This window comes from Aulostomus chinensis, chromosome 1 (genome assembly GCF_037954235.1).
Source record: "Aulostomus chinensis isolate RoL2024-O1b breed Wild chromosome 1, RoL_Achi_v1.0, whole genome shotgun sequence".
Taxonomy (NCBI): domain Eukaryota; kingdom Metazoa; phylum Chordata; class Actinopteri; order Syngnathiformes; family Aulostomidae; genus Aulostomus; species Aulostomus chinensis.
Window position 1 is genome coordinate 35,541,165 of NC_141320.1, and position 9,909 is coordinate 35,551,073.

Sequence of the window (9,909 nt, forward strand, 5' to 3'; positions counted from 1 at the left end):
TTCCGTGGCTGCTGTAGAAGGAATAGAAGCACAACGACTCGGCCCTATAGCACATTACATGACTCACAATTCCCCAGAGGAAGGGTTTCTTTATGATGACATCATGTGTGTACATGTGTGTATGTGTATATATGTTTTGACTCTACACATGGACACAAACTGTCCTGTTGCATGTGGCTGTATTGTTATTGGAAGACAAGTCGTGGCCAGATAGTTCATCAGTGGGGGTGGGGTGAGAAGATGAGGTTGCAGTATGTTAATTGGAAAATCGTGTGTGTCTGTGTGTGTGGTTGTGTGGTTGTGTGTTATGGTTCACAAAATAAAGGAAAGACGATTAAGTCCCATTTATGTTTATTATGATTGTAATTAATTTACCAAGAAAAGGGTTTCAGTCGGCTCACATAAATATCTGCAGCCTGAGAAATAGAATAACAGAAGTGTCCCAACTCTTGTCCTTGGATATCCATCGATTGGCAAGATCACAAACTCACCTTGATGATACATTCAATGAGGATGCACTGGGAATCCAGGGGTACAATATTTTTACAAGAGACAGGAACAGCTATGGAGGAGGTGGAGCAGTTTATGTACAAAATCACATTCCAGCAAAAGAAAGATTGGATTTGATGGCTGCAATACTGAAGTGATCTGGGTGCAAATCAGTCTACCTCATGTTCAACCATTGCTTGTAGGGTGTGTCCAGACCACCAAGTGCAAGGTTTCATGTTAGATAGAGGACGCCATCTTGATCGAGACATTTATTTGCCTGGAGACACAAACATAGATTGGAACTTGTCCACTTCAAGAGAAGCTGCGATGCAAGAACATGTAATTGAACACAGATGGTGGAAAGATCAACAAGAGTGTTCTAGGAAAGATGGGGCGAAAGTGAAACATGCACAGACCACATACTCCCAAACTGGAGCTATTTCTGTTCCAAAGCATTATCTAGACCAGTGGGGTGTTCTGATCAGAACCCAGTGGTAACTGCAAGGAAAGGACATGCTCCTCTAAGAAAATATACAGTCAGGAATATGAAATCACCCTGGGTGGACACAGAACTAAGAGAAGCAGTGAGATGGAGAAATGAAGCAAAACAGGCAGCGATAATATCTGGTTTTGAATCGGATTGGCAAATCTATACAGAAATTAAGAAATTATGTTACTTCTCTTTCTTCTTTTTATTACTATTCACCACAACTGGGTTCCATTTGCAATCGTTAGAAATAATAAAAACACAAGAACACACCCGAGGTTCCTTTTTAGCTGGAATTTTCCTTTCAGAGCTTTAAGAGTGAGGAGAAGGATTTTAAACTGTGTTCTGGATTGGTGATGTGGTCTCTCCTCCTAGTTCCTGTCCATGCACGTGCAGCTGCTTTCTGGAGCAGTTGCAGTCTTGAAGGGGAGGTTCACTTTTTTGGACCTTTGGCCTTCCCAGCTCACCAGGGTGCTACCAGCAACTGGAGACAGTTTTGGACCCATTGGGTCTGGTCCTGCTGACGCTATCTGCAATGCTAGTGCTAGCGCGAGTGGATAGGCCTGCCATTTAAATACCATCTTACTCACTCCACAGCACATTCCAGGCGACTGAAATAAAACTCCAGAATATCAATTTAAAGTGTTTGTTGATAGAATCATTCTGGGGAGGAAACTTTTAGTACATCGCGGTTCTTTTTGAGGGACAAACCTCAGATTTCAGGTGTAATTTTACCTCTCCTCTAGTCGGTAGAAGTGGGCTCACGTTACAGCTTCAGAGGACTGATATGCTACTGACTGAATGTATTCCTCAGCCATTGATGAGTCGGCCGATATTTATCTATAATATATATTTATATATCCAGTGACTTCTACCAGTGCTGTGCTCTAAAACCAGGCTGAAACCCTCAAATCAACTCTTGTTATGGAGGAAGTCACTCAGCTGATTAGCAGCTACTTTCTCCAGGATTTTAGAGAGGAGGGGAGGTCAGCTATCAGTCCATAGTTGGCTAGAACCTCAGGGTATCCACAGCTTCCCTGACCAGGACTTGAACCCTAGGCTGTGGCAGTGAGAGCACCAGTCCTAGCCACTGGACTATCAGGGACCACACTGACCAGAGTTTGTCCTTGCAGGAGTCAGTGACTTAATAGTGTCTTACAAAGGGTTGAACCTGAATGAGACAGTCACCCTTCAACATGGGGCCATGGCAGAGTGAACCAAGAACACTACAATGGGGGTGAGAGTGGAGCCATGATGGATTCACAGTTCATCACCTCCACCATCATGTGGACCACCTGATCACCTCTCCCTCAACCTCTAAATAACTCATTCCCTGACCGGGAATCGAACCCAGGCCGCGGCGGTGAGAGCGCCGAATCCTAGCCACTAGACCATCAGGGACCACACTGAGCTCTCCAACAAAAGAGACTATACACAATGACTCAAGAACACAGGACTCTGTGGTCTCAGCTTGAGATGCAGAGGGTCCACCAAGACCACCAGACACCTCAGCCCCCCCAGGATCCTGCCCCCCTCTGCTCCAACTCAGCCCTCCATTCATAACTGACTTTGTCTCAGTCTCTTCACAATGCCAGTCACTGAAACACTGACAATGTGATGGGGCTTCCTGTCTTTACTGCATTTTCTTCAAGGCTCACAACTGCTACTTCCTACAGTCGTCTCTACTATGTACTTGTACTACCAGTTGTTATGAGCATCTGTGGATTTCTAAATATTCCAGTCCTCAGTTTGCAACTGTATAGTGATGATGGGTCAGTTTAGAGCTGTCAATCAATGTTAATAATTGATCTTAGCATCTGGAGATTATTTTAGGAACACAAATACTTTTACTTCATTCTGAGGATGAGCAGACGTTCAATATAATTCTCATTTCCTGGTCAAAGACTCCTGCTAGTCAGAGAGGATCTGGGCTGGATTGGAAAGCTTCAGAGAGGGAAACCTTCACTCTGGACTGGACTGAGAACGGAGCAGCCTCAGCTTCCTGGAGCCTGACTTGCCTCTGTGGTCTAAGGTTGTGTGGGCTGACATCACAGTGAAACTACTGAGATCACAGAGCCTTTGAGATCACAGGCTGACTTCCTTTTTATCCCTAAAATGAAGAATAAAAATGTTGTGTCTGTGTTTGTGTTGCTGCATCAGTAAAACAGTGACTCTGACAGAGGGGGTGTAGCTCAGTGGTAGATCGCTCAATGCTTGAACTCAATGCTGAATCCCTCGTCGTCATCACTGAGCTGCAGAATTGGTCCATGCAGGAGGCTGAGCAGGTCTTCCTCTCTGGTCCAGTGTCTCAGCACAGGTCAGAGTAGAGAATTAAAACATGAGCACAAATCTTTATCAGCTATTTACTGATATCAGTGACTACCTTCAAGTAAGAGTGTTAGTGAATGGACCCTTTTTAAAGTTTATGTTATAATGTTTGAAAAATGATGCTCACAAAATCACAATAAAAGTGTTTGTGGTAAAATGATTCCAGTGGATTTTATTACCATTTTAAAAGTTCAAGCGTATTTTGATGACATTGTTTGATGTCATGACTCACAGTTACTTTAGCAGGACCATCGGGACATGAAATCTTCCTCATCATCCCATATCGACCCTCAACCCCTCACACAGAACCAGGAGCCCTCAACTGAAGGAACCTTTAAAACTGAGAAGTTGGACAGGAAGCAGTATTTTGGTGGAACGAACCTTTAAAACTATAAATTAGAAAGTATTTTGGTGGAACGAACCTTTAAAACTATAAATTAGAAAGTATTTTGGTGGAACAAACCTTTAAAACTATAAATTAGAAAGTATTTTGGTGGAACGAACCTTTAAAACTATAAATTAGAAAGTATTTTGGTGGAACGAACCTTTAAAACTATAAATTAGAAAGTATTTTGTGGAATTGGAAGAAACCATTTATACTATAGTTAGAAACGAAAGGACAGGAAGTAGTATTTTGGTGGAATAAACCTTTTATACTATAGTTAGAAAGGAGTATTTTGCTGTCATCTAATTCGATAGGTGGCGCTGTCACCAAAAAGCTAAAGTCCGCGGGAAAGCCGCGATTGGCTTTCCCATCCATCAATCGAACTGATCAATCAGCTTATCTACAGCTGCTCCGCATCAGCTGATCAAATCCCTCACTTCTGATTGACCCCTCTCAACTTAAATGTCACCCGGCCTCAACGACCGCTCTGCTAGCTTCTGGCTATGCTGCTCTGCCTGCTGCTATCTGCTGCCATTTCCTGTACAATTGCTCCTGCTCACAACTTGCTACCCTCCACCTCCCCAGCTCCACCTTGTCGTGTATACATGGCATAGTTCATTCCATGTCATGTTGCTGCTCTGTTCACGGGGGTATGTTTGCTCTTCCAGTCTTAAACTGGGAGAACCTTCCCTCATGCTGCTGGTCCCCTGTTTCATGGTGCTCATGAAAAATTCTCAGGGGACTCCTCTGAACAGAGCCGTACCACCAGTTTGTGCTAGAATAAACAATCAAGCACATTATCATCCCATTGTTTCTTGACGTGAATGGACCTGACAGAACTTGTGTTCCTCAATAAAAATGCAGAAATGAATCACTTTTTAGTCTTTTATTTTATATGATTCAACACTTAAGTTCACAAAATTCCATAGAGAAGTTGAAAATTTCAGTTCTGAATTGTTTTATAGACAAATTTGCTCCATTTTACACAGCGACTCATTTCAGCATTTACACAAACAAATTGAACAAATGAAATTCTGCAATGATGAGATGATATTTGAAGGAAAGGATGAGCGATTAAATGTTATTTCACAGGCTGATGTTGGGTTAGCAGTATGGAAGCTTTTCCATCTTTTTTCAGTTTGTTTACCTGCAATGATTGAGAGCTCCTGCAGGGGTCGCTATTGAGTGGCCAACACAGTGTCAAAACAGTGCCGACACAGTTAGTGTAGTGTGTCAGTTCACTCCTTAAGGGATCATCATCCAATCACTACCTTGCAGTCCTCATCCATGCTGAGGAGGACAGACCTGAATCCTGTCTCCCTTTAACATCACATGGAGTTTGGTACTCTTTCAAGATGAACCTCACTTCTGACTTCCTTTGCTCAACGGTTCAAGGAGTTGGGAGTCCTCATCTATTTAATTCTAACATGGATAGAAAAGAGAACGTCTGCTGGCCCAAGGGATTCGTTTCAGCTCAGCTTCAACAACCTTTGACAACCTGAGTTCTTGGGAATCAAACATCTGTTTCATTTTAACGTCGTTGTAAAGTCTATAAAAAAGTTCATGTCAAGAAGTTCTCTTTGAATGCAGCAGAAACCTTCATCAGGAGGGTTACCAGGGTCAGGGGTCAGCAGGAATACAAACAAGAGACAATCAGGAACAACCTTCATCAGGAGGGTTACCAGGGTCAGAGGTCAGCAGGAATACAAACAAGAGACAATCAGGAACAACCTTCATCAGGTGGGTTACCAGGGTCAGGGGTCAGCAGGAATACAAACAAGAGACAATCAGGAACAACCTTCATCAGGAGGGTTACCAGGGTCAGGGGTCAGCAGGAATACAAACATGAGACAATCAGGAACAACCTTCATCAGGAGGGTTACCAGGGTCAGGGGTCAGCAGGAATACAAACGAGACAATCAGGAACAACCTTCATCAGGAGGGTTACCAGGGTCAGGGGTCAGCAGGAATACAAACAAGAGACAATCAGGAACAACCTTCATCAGGAGGGTTACCAGGGTCAGGGGTCAGCAGGAATACAAACATGAGACAATCAGGAACAACCTTCATCAGGAGGGTTACCAGGGTCAGGGGTCAGCAGGAATACAAACATGAGACAATCAGGAACAACCTTCATCTGGAAAAGCTGAGAAAGCCTGAATCTTGAAGCTGTCTGGGGAACTGAGCCTCAGGGAATCAACCTCCGCTGGTTGGGCTCAGAAGCTGTACAGAGAAACTCAACACTCCTTTTCTGGGCAGGGAGAGACCAGCAAGGATGCACTCAAGTAGCTCGTCCTTCAGGAGACAAACTCCACATGTGAAGCACCTTCAAGTCCATCAGGCTGGTGTCTAGAGCCTGGAGGAAAGACATCAAAAAGACGTGGTGGGTATGAGCCTCAGCAGGAAGCAAACGCTCAGCATAGTGGGACAGTTTAAAGACACAGGAGGTCTGATGGAGGCCTCAGGCACCACCTTGCAGGAAGTCCCTCTGCACCCACATTTCAGGGAAATTGTCTTTACAAACTGCAGTGAACTTTAGATGTGCTGCTTTATAGTATTTCACTGTAACAGTTATGAATGAAACAAACTAAAAATAATCAGTATTTTGTGAAACTGTCCATCATGTCTGAAATATTTTGATGTCACTTTGGGGCCCAACATCTCCCTGAGGGCCTCCTCCAGTTGGTCTAACGTCTGATCAAACACCAGAGAACAAAGCAAATATGACTGAATCAGTTCTGAGGAAGTTCTGGGGAGAACCTTTATTGTTGTTCTGAAGCTCTGCTTCTATGTTCCTACCTGAGAGTCTCCAGCCTCCAGTGAGGATCCTTCAGTCCAGCAGACAGCAGCTCCACTCCTGGGCCTCCTGGATGATTGAACCTCAGGTGCAGCTCTCTCAGGTGGGAGGGGTTGGAGCTCAGAGACGAGGCCAGAGAAGTAAAACCTTCCTCTCTGATCCCACAACCTAAAAGGCTGCAGTTAAGAGAACAGAGTTAATTCACTGTTCTACCAAATCCTGGAACCTGAACCTCTCAGATGTTGATGGTCTTCACTCCAAGTTAGTGAGGTTTTTATAGTTGCTTTTGCAGTGCCAGGCTAAAGGCTGTGGTCCAACTGCACCGTCACAGTGACAGTTTCCTCGGGAACAAAGCTACCAGGCCTCAGTAATCTACTACCAGCAGGATATTCCAGAGGAACTGTTGACAAACAGCTGGATTCTGTCCATCTGCTCTCACTGCTTCCCACACCAGCAGCTGCTTTGTCAAGTTCCTCTGGTCTTCACCAACAAATGGAACACTTCCTCCTCCAGTCTTTGTTCTGACTTCTCTCTGGTGACCTGCTTTGATCAGTGAGGTTTCTGCTGTTTCACTGTCATGACAGCGTACAGGTTGTTGAGTCCCGTCACTCACGACAGGAGTTCACCTTCTCACTACCCTCTGATAAAACGCTTCTTTCTCCATTACTAGAGAATCTATCACACATTCATAGTTAAGGATGAACCACAGGAACAAGCTCCTCCTCCACTGTGTTACCATGGTGACGAGTCCCCACCCACATCAAAGAGAGACGTGTTCAACCAGAAGTGCTTGGAGCCGCTGCACGAAGCAGGCAGACACCTCTGGGTGGCTGGAGCCTTTTTATGGAGGCGGCAGCAAATGCTGCTGTTCCCTGGAAACAACTGGAAATCCAGGCTGGAGGTCAGGAAAACAACACATTGGACTCAGGCACTCGTGCTGAAGTTGACCATCACTTCTTGAGTGACGTCCCACTGCTACATGGTGACCACTGAGGGAGGTTTGGAAGGTGACTATTCATAAAGAACAGATTCACAGCAGTAGTTGACAGGCATTCCTGCTGTTGCCATAGCAACCAACCTGCCTCCGTGATGTGGCTCATCACTGTATAAGTGTCAGGTGACCTGAGGTTGGAGAAAGGGCTGGTAGCTCTGCTTCCACTGTAGGAGATCACGACGACGCTGACCGACACTTCTGAGCGTTTGAAATTCCTCCAAATGTCAGACGGCCGGTTGCTCACTGATCAGGCTACGATCGACCCTCCAGAATAAAACTGACCTTCATGTGGCTTGAACATCGGCTCAAATCTCTTCATTAAGAACATGTTTTGTTGTCACATGACCTTTGAACCCCAAAATCTAACCAATTCATCATGAACGTTTGAGTCAAAGTAAAGAAATTGTGGGTGGAGTGGAGGCCTGCTAAGATGAGAGCTGGACTCTGACCTGAGAGTTTCCAGGTGACAGTGTGGATCCTCCAGTCCAGCACACAGCAGCTCCACTCCTGAATCCTGCAGCAGGTTCAGGCTCAGGTCCAGTTGTCTCAGACTGGAGGACTGAGAGCTGAGAACTGAAGACAGAACTGAACAACTTCTCTCTGAGAGCTTACAGCCCCTCAGCCTGAAGAAGAAGTGGAAACATGAGCAAACATGGCGTCAACACCAACTCATCAATGATGAAATCTCTTCTCATCTCTGGTTCAGGATCAGCTTTGATATGTGGACGTTTGGAGTTGAAGCCTCATTTGCATATTTAAACAGGTTGATAGGGAACCTTCAAGAACTTTGATAGAACATTCAAATGTCATGGTGGGAAAATGAAGTCATCATTGATCCTGAAGATGTCACTAAGAGGCCTTCAGTGCTGGATGATGATGTCACAGTCAAGTTGACCTTGGGGATATTAATTGTCATGATTTCATGCTCACAGACGTTTGAGAGTCTCTTGTTTCTTCAGAGTGAATCATTGACTTCTCTCTCCTCTTGCTGTCAGTCTTAATAGCAGGCGTGCCAGCACTCCATGTTTCCTGAGATCTGATCACTGGAACCACATTCAGAGGTGGTCTGGTCCACATGGGGCCACATTCTCTCAGTGGTTTGTCCACCAATGAGTCCTGGGCCCCAGTGAAGGATCAGCTGATGTCCTCTGTTGAAGCAGAAAGACCATCGCTGAGCGAACGGCGGCGTATTATGACACCGTCTGATCACGTGACAGCTCACTGAGAGAGATTCTTCTGACGGCTCTGAGGACAACATGACCTCATGGGGTTGTGTCTCAATCACAGGTCACGTTTCAGGACGTTTGGCTGCCGTGTCCACTCATTCTCTGCTCTCTGTGTCTCTCTCCCACTATCAGATCCAGGTGTGGAACCACTCATCCAGAGATCGATGAACCACTTTCTAACCCTACCATTCACATGCATCCATCTGTGCTCAGCAAACTGGCGTTCTGATGGACACGCAGAGGAGAGAGAGACATTTTCCTGCCATGGTTTTGGAGAGTGCATGTCAACACTTTGGCTTTTAGAAAGACGGAGGAGGTTTCAATCAGTCAGTGGCTGTTTGGAGAATGTAAATGTGGAATAAAACACAACGGCAACACCACTGATCTGTTCAACCACCTCCTGAGGCGCCACACCTGGGCCGGCCAGGACCGCCCTCATGAACCTGAACAGAGCTTTGGTGCACTTTATTGTTGTGCTGTGATGCTGCAACATGCAAAGCACTGATAATTCAAACAAAAGGTAGACATTTGCCATGAACTGTTGTGTTCTTGTTTCTGTCCATTATTTTAAACCTGATTCCCTACAGCAAACAGCAGAGATCTGGGACTCCTCCCTGAACTCTCTAGTAGCCTGGTATTCATGGCACAGTTGGACAGTTCAGTTGAAGTCTGGCAAAAAGTGACTGAATCACTTTAGAGACCCCGAATTGAATCGACTCCAATCGTTCTAAATGAATCAAAGCTGCAGTCATGAATCGTGATTCAAATCAAATCTTTGTTAAGGTGAATCATTCCAACCACATAAGATCCATCCAGGTGACGCTCAGTGGGGGAGGCAGGTTTCTGCTACTGACCTGAGAGTTTCCAGGTGACAGTGGGGATCCTCCAGTCCAGCACCCAGCAGCTCCACTCCTGAATCCTGCAGCAGGTTCAGGCTCAGGTCCAGTTGTCTCAGACTGGAGGACTGAGAGCTGAGAACTGAAGACAGAACTGAACAACTTCTCTCTGAGAGCTTACACTTCACCAGCCTGAAGAAGAAATGGAAACATGAGCAAACATGGCGTCAACACCAACTCATCAATGATGAAATCTGTTCTCATCTCTGGTTCAGGATCAGCTTTGATATGTGGACGTTTGGAGTTGATGCCTCATTTGCATATTTAAACAGGTTGATAGGGAACCTTCAAGAACTTTGATAGAACA

At 45.2% G+C, this 9,909-nt stretch overlaps 1 long non-coding RNA gene and 1 other non-coding gene across 3 annotated transcripts in view; both read right to left on the bottom strand.

The window, feature by feature from the left end:
• Positions 1–2,305: 2,305 nt before the first annotated feature.
• On the bottom strand, positions 2,306–2,377 carry trnae-cuc (transfer RNA glutamic acid (anticodon CUC)). Its single transcript has one exon. It is a non-coding gene; the product is annotated as a tRNA-Glu (tRNA).
• A 1,912-nt stretch (positions 2,378–4,289) lies between these two features.
• LOC147271448 (uncharacterized) overlaps positions 4,290–9,909 on the bottom strand; it is a 5,732-nt gene continuing 112 nt past the window's right edge. Inside the window, exons 1-4 of one of the 2 annotated variants that reach the window (XR_015114723.1) lie at positions 9,561–9,909; positions 7,930–8,103; positions 6,489–6,662; positions 4,290–6,045 (exon numbers count right to left, since the gene is read on the bottom strand). The exon at positions 9,561–9,909 is cut by the window's right edge and continues 112 nt beyond it. This is a non-coding gene — a long non-coding RNA (uncharacterized LOC147271448). Of the gene's footprint in view, positions 6,046–6,488; positions 6,663–7,929; positions 8,104–8,410 lie in introns of both variants that reach the window. The other variant, XR_015114672.1, reaches the window with a different exon arrangement.